Raw genomic sequence first — 7826 nt, 5'->3', positions numbered from 1 at the left:
TATATGTACATATACGTATATGTATATATGAATATATATATATATATATATATATATATATATATATATATATATATATATATATATATATATGTATATATATATATATATATATATATATATATATATATATATATATATATATATATATATATATATATATATATATATATATACATATATATATATATATATATATATATATATATATATATATATATATATATATATGTTCATATACGTATATATATATGAATATATATATATATATATATATATATATATATATATATATATATATAATGTATAAATATATACACACATATATATATATATATATATATATATATATATATATATATATATATATATATATATATATATATATATATATATATATATATAATATATTCAAATGCACACACGACCCTTAACCCCTTATATTTATATATATATATATATATATATATATATATATATATATATATATATATATATATCTATATATATATCTATCTATATATATATATATATATATATATATATATATATATATATATATATATATATATATATATATTACGATACAATTTCATTCCCCATAATTTGTACCATTCACTAATTCTAGTTACATTTCTGTTCGGGATTCAGCAACCCAAAATCAACATTCAGGATACGGAATTGATGCAAAGAGAGTAGCATCATCTGCATATGCAACAAGTTTGTTTTATAGACCAAACCACGTGTCATGTATATATATATATATATATATATATATATATATATATATATATATATATATATATATATATATATATATATATAGTGTGTGAAATGTAATGGGTCAAGAACACTACTCTGTGGAGCATCAGATATTAGATTCCTATACCCAATATGGTTCCCATCAACAATAATTCTCTGGAGATCTATTACTAAAAAATTCAATAATAATGTTAGGAAACGACCCACCCATCCCCAAATGTTTGAGTTTAAAAAAGAGCGCAATATATCACAGTCAAAAGCAGCACTAAAATCAAGGCTAATCATACGAACTTCCTGACCACAATCACGGGATTTCTGTACAGCATTGGAGATTGTACGAAGGGCATCACATGCTCCAATGCCTTTACGAAAACCAAATTGCAAACTAGGAAACAGATGATTACCTCCAGCAAACCTATTAAGGCATACTGCCAGAAGACATTCAAAACCTGTAGATAACATGGGAGTTATGGAAATTGGGCGGTAACCAGTTGGACTTCACCTACCACAAAAATATTTACAAAGTAAAGTAGCATTATCTTTCTCCATAAAGTGCTAAAAGCTCCTCTTCTTGCTAACCGGCCCTAAACAACAGATAACTTAGTAGCTGAGAAATATGTAGTTTTTATATAAAAAAAAGGGAAAATGCCATTTAGATCTACATCTCCATAAGGTTCAAGGTCGAACCATCGAATTTTTATTTCACGAGATCAAAAGCTAAACTAGTTACTTTAGCCCGAGGAAAACAAGAATGAGGAAGTTCGAGTTCCTCAAGACTGTTTACTGTTAAACACATCAGCCAAAAGGGTTGCCGTTTACTTTGGAAAGTGAGTGACTTTGGTATCTACTTTTAAGTGAAGGAGGAACTGTTGCATCTACATCCAATAGTGCAGATTTAAGGATAGTCCACCACTTATGTTCCTTGGCTGTAGAAAAAAAAAAGTTTTCTTTTATGGGAAGAAATCAAATACAAATAAGAACAAAGAGGGGTACGGGTTTTATTAAGAGACAAAAACTATCCTAAGAGAGCGATCATACAAGGAACCGATTAGTCAACCCTAAAAATATAAAAATAGTCAGACATCCAGTGATAGTGAAGAGCAATATGAATTTCTACAAAATAGAATGTAAATTGTAAACACCTGATCAATGTCTACTCTTTACAATACCCCTTTCATTCACAAGTTTCTTGCGTGAGGCCTTTCCTTATAGCTATGTTTTGTATTAGTGGCCTTCTTCCTTTTTATGAACCATTATGAATTTTTTTTTAATTTCAATGTAAAAAACAGTCGTTATTTTTCTTTCTTAAAGTAATTTTTTATAACAGTTCCGAAATGTGGGGAAACTCTGGAAGCTGGAGATTTTATGGGTTAAGATTTATTTGTAGGTTATATATGAAGATGAAAAAAAGATACTTTCACATACACAAGGACATATGTATCCACTTCAGCACACATATACAAAAATCTCTTTATCAACCTATCTATCTATCTATCTTATATATATATATATATATATATATATATATATATATATATATATATATATATATATGTATATATAAATTTATCTATCTATCTATCTATATATATATATATATATATATAAATATATCTATCTATTATATATATATATATATATATATACATATATACATATATATATATATATATATATATATATATATATATATATGTATATATATATATATATATATATATATATATATATATATATATATATATATATATATATATATATATATATAGCAAGAGAGAGAGAGAGAGATATATATATATATATATATATATATATATATATATATATATATATATGTATGTATATATATATATATATATATATATATATATATATGTATATATATATGTATATATATATATATATATATACATACATATATATATATATATATATATATATATATATATATATACATATATATACATATTTATATATATGTATATATATATATATATATATATATATATATATATATATATATATATATATATATATATATATATGCATGTGTGTGTGTATGTGTGTGTGTGTGTATGTGTATGTATGTGTGCACGCATGTGTTTATGTACATCCTTTTATATATGTATGTATGTATTGTGTGCAAGGTGGCTGTTATGTACTAATAAAGAGACAAAGTAAATGCAAGTGATAAACATTCCACAAGCTTAAACATCATTTTATTATCAGTGTGGGAAAAAGTGAGAGGAGATAAAAGCAATAATATATCAGTGCATATATTGATAGATAGATATATTTATATATATATATATATATATATATATATATATATATATATATATATATATATATATATATATATATATAGATAGATAGATAGATAGATAAATTTATATATACATATATATATATATATATATATATATATATATATATATATATATATATATATATATATATATATATATGTATATATGTATATATATATATATAGATAGATAGATATATTTATATATATATATATATATATATATATATATATATATATATATATATATATATATATATATATGTATATATAAATTTATCTATCTATCTATCTATATATATATAAATATATATATATATATATATAAATATATCTATCTATCTATATATATATATACATATATACATATATATATATATATATATATATATTCAAATAAGCCATATATATTTTTGATATATTAATGTCTGGATTCTCTTAACAACCTCGGGATCACAGACCCAGGCGAAATCTCACAAAGACAAGAGCTTGGCTCCGGCCGGGAATCGAACCCTGGTCGGCAAGCTTATATAGACAGTGACTTAACCCACTTGGCCACGAACAAAGATAAAAGTCAATGACAATTCCACTGTACTTCTACCTGTCGAATTCAGGTATTTTGTACTTAGAATTGAAATCAACCCATCTTCACCATCGTAGCCAATTGGTAGTTTGTTACTTGGCATTCAATTTATGATAAATTTTGCACATTTTTACATATTCAAATAAGCCATATATATTTTTGATATATTAATGTCTGGATTCTCTTAACAACCTCGGGATCACAGACCCAGGCGAAATCTCACAAAGACAAGAGCTTGGCTCCGGCCGGGAATCGAACCCTGGTCGGCAAGCTTATATAGACAGTGACTTAACCCACTTGGCCACGAACAAAGATAAAAGTCAATGACAATTCCACTGTACTTCTACCTGTCGAATTCAGGTATTTTGTACTTAGAATTGAAATCAACCCATCTTCACCATCGTAGCCAATTGGTAGTTTGTTACTTGGCATTCAATTTATGATAAATTTTGCACATTTTTACGTGTTTTTCATATTCAAATAAGCCATATATATTTTTGATATATTAATGTCTGGATTCTCTTAACAACCTCGGGATCACAGACCCAGGCGAAATCTCACAAAGACAAGAGCTTGGCTCCGGCCGGGAATCGAACCCTGGTCGGCAAGCTTATATAGACAGTGACTTAACCCACTTGGCCACGAACAAAGATAAAAGTCAATGACAATTCCACTGTACTTCTACCTGTCGAATTCAGGTATTTTGTACTTAGAATTGAAATCAACCCATCTTCACCATCGTAGCCAATTGGTAGTTTGTTACTTGGCATTCAATTTATGATAAATTTTGCACATTTTTACGTGTTTTTCATATTCAAATAAGCCATATATATTTTTGATATATTAATGTCTGGATTCTCTTAACAACCTCGGGATCACAGACCCAGGCGAAATCTCACAAAGACAAGAGCTTGGCTCCGGCCGGGAATCGAACCCTGGTCGGCAAGCTTATATAGACAGTGACTTAACCCACTTGGCCACGAACAAAGATAAAAGTCAATGACAATTCCACTGTACTTCTACCTGTCGAATTCAGGTATTTTGTACTTAGAATTGAAATCAACCCATCTTCACCATCGTAGCCAATTGGTAGTTTGTTACTTGGCATTCAATTTATGATAAATTTTGCACATTTTTACGTGTTTTTCATATTCAAATAAGCCATATATATTTTTGATATATTAATGTCTGGATTCTCTTAACAACCTCGGGATCACAGACCCGAGGTTGTTAAGAGAATCCAGACATTAATATATCAAAAATATATATGGCTTATTTGAATATGAAAAACACGTAAAAATATGCAAAATTTATCAAAAATTGAATGCCAAGTAACAAACTACCAATTGGCTACGATGGTGAAGATGGGTTGATTTCAATTCTAAGTACAAAATACCTGAATTCGACAGGTAGAAGTACAGTGGAATTGTCATTGACTTTTATCTTTGTTCGTGGCCAAGTGGGTTAAGTCACTGTCTATATAAGCTTGCCGACCAGGGTTCGATTCCCGGCCGGAGCCAAGCTCTTGTCTTTGTGAGATTTCGCCTGGGTCTGTGATCCCGAGGTTGTTAAGAGAATCCAGACATTAATATATCAAAAATATATATGGCTTATTTGAATATGAAAAACACGTAAAAATGTGCAAAATTTATCATAAATTGAATGCCAAGTAACAAACTACCAATTGGCTACGATGGTGAAGATGGGTTGATTTCAATTCTAAGTACAAAATACCTGAATTTGACAGGTAGAAGTACAGTGGAATTGTCATTGACTTTTATCTTTGTTCGTGGCCAAGTGGGTTAAGTCACTGTCTATATAAGCTTGCCGACCAGGGTTCGATTCCCGGCCGGAGCCAAGCTCTTGTCTTTGTGAGATTTCGCCTGGGTCTGTGATCCCGAGGTTGTTAAGAGAATCCAGACATTAATATATCAAAAATATATATGGCTTATTTGAATATGAAAAACACGTAAAAATGTGCAAAATTTATCATAAATTGAATGCCAAGTAACAAACTACCAATTGGCTACGATGGTGAAGATGGGTTGATTTCAATTCTAAGTACAAAATACCTGAATTCGACAGGTAGAAGTACAGTGGAATTGTCATTGACTTTTATCTTTGTTCGTGGCCAAGTGGGTTAAGTCACTGTCTATATAAGCTTGCCGACCAGGGTTCGATTCCCGGCCGGAGCCAAGCTCTTGTCTTTGTGAGATTTCGCCTGGGTCTGTGATCCCGAGGTTGTTAAGAGAATCCAGACATTAATATATCAAAAATATATATGGCTTATTTGAATATGAAAAACACGTAAAAATGTGCAAAATTTATCATAAATTGAATGCCAAGTAACAAACTACCAATTGGCTACGATGGTGAAGATGGGTTGATTTCAATTCTAAGTACATAATACCTGAATTCGACAGGTAGAAGTACAGTGGAATTGTCATTGACTTTTATCTTTGTTCGTGGCCAAGTGGGTTAAGTCACTGTCTATATAAGCTTGCCGACCAGGGTTCGATTCCCGGCCGGAGCCAAGCTCTTGTCTTTGTGAGATTTCGCCTGGGTCTGTGATCCCGAGGTTGTTAAGAGAATCCAGACATTAATATATCAAAAATATATATGGCTTATTTGAATATGAAAAACACTTAAAATGTGCAAAATTTATCATAAATTGAATGCCAAGTAACAAACTACCAATTGGCTACGATGGTGAAGATGGGTTGATTTCAATTCTAAGTACAAAATACCTGAATTCGACAGGTAGAAGTACAGTGGAATTGTCATTGACTTTTATCTTTGTTCGTGGCCAAGTGGGTTAAGTCACTGTCTATATAAGCTTGCCGACCAGGGTTCGATTCCCGGCCGGAGCCAAGCTCTTGTCTTTGTGAGATTTCGCCTGGGTCTGTGATCCCGAGGTTGTTAAGAGAATCCAGACATTAATATATCAAAAATATATATGGCTTATTTGAATATGAAAAACACGTAAAAATGTGCAAAATTTATCATAAATTGAATGCCAAGTAACAAACTACCAATTGGCTACGATGGTGAAGATGGGTTGATTTCAATTCTAAGTACAAAATACCTGAATTCGACAGGTAGAAGTACAGTGGAATTGTCATTGACTTTTATCTTTGTTCGTGGCCAAGTGGGTTAAGTCACTGTCTATATAAGCTTGCCGACCAGGGTTCGATTCCCGGCCGGAGCCAAGCTCTTGTCTTTGTGAGATTTCGCCTGGGTCTGTGATCCCGAGGTTGTTAAGAGAATCCAGACATTAATATATCAAAAATATATATGGCTTATTTGAATATGAAAAACACGTAAAAATGTGCAAAATTTATCATAAATTGAATGCCAAGTAACAAACTACCAATTGGCTACGATGGTGAAGATGGGTTGATTTCAATTCTAAGTACAAAATACCTGAATTCGACAGGTAGAAGTACAGTGGAATTGTCATTGACTTTTATCTTTGTTCGTGGCCAAGTGGGTTAAGTCACTGTCTATATAAGCTTGCCGACCAGGGTTCGATTCCCGGCCGGAGCCAAGCTCTTGTCTTTGTGAGATTTCGCCTGGGTCTGTGATCCCGAGGTTGTTAAGAGAATCCAGACATTAATATATCAAAAATATATATGGCTTATTTGAATATGAAAAACACGTAAAAATGTGCAAAATTTATCATAAATTGAATGCCAAGTAACAAACTACCAATTGGCTACGATGGTGAAGATGGGTTGATTTCAATTCTAAGTACAAAATACCTGAATTCGACAGGTAGAAGTACAGTGGAATTGTCATTGACTTTTATCTTTGTTCGTGGCCAAGTGGGTTAAGTCACTGTCTATATAAGCTTGCCGACCAGGGTTCGATTCCCGGCCGGAGCCAAGCTCTTGTCTTTGTGAGATTTCGCCTGGGTCTGTGATCCCGAGGTTGTTAAGAGAATCCAGACATTAATATATCAAAAATATATATGGCTTATTTGAATATGAAAAACACGTAAAAATGTGCAAAATTTATCATAAATTGAATGCCAAGTAACAAACTACCAATTGGCTACGATGGTGAAGATGGGTTGATTTCAATTCTAAGTACAAAATACCTGAATTCGACAGGTAGAAGTACAGTGGAATTGTCATTGACTTTTATCTTTGTTCGTGGCCAAGTGGGTTAAGT

The sequence above is a fragment of the Palaemon carinicauda genome, chromosome 17, assembly GCF_036898095.1.
Source record: "Palaemon carinicauda isolate YSFRI2023 chromosome 17, ASM3689809v2, whole genome shotgun sequence".
Classification (NCBI taxonomy): Eukaryota; Metazoa; Arthropoda; class Malacostraca; order Decapoda; family Palaemonidae; genus Palaemon; species Palaemon carinicauda.
This window is presented reverse-complemented; position numbering follows the sequence as displayed.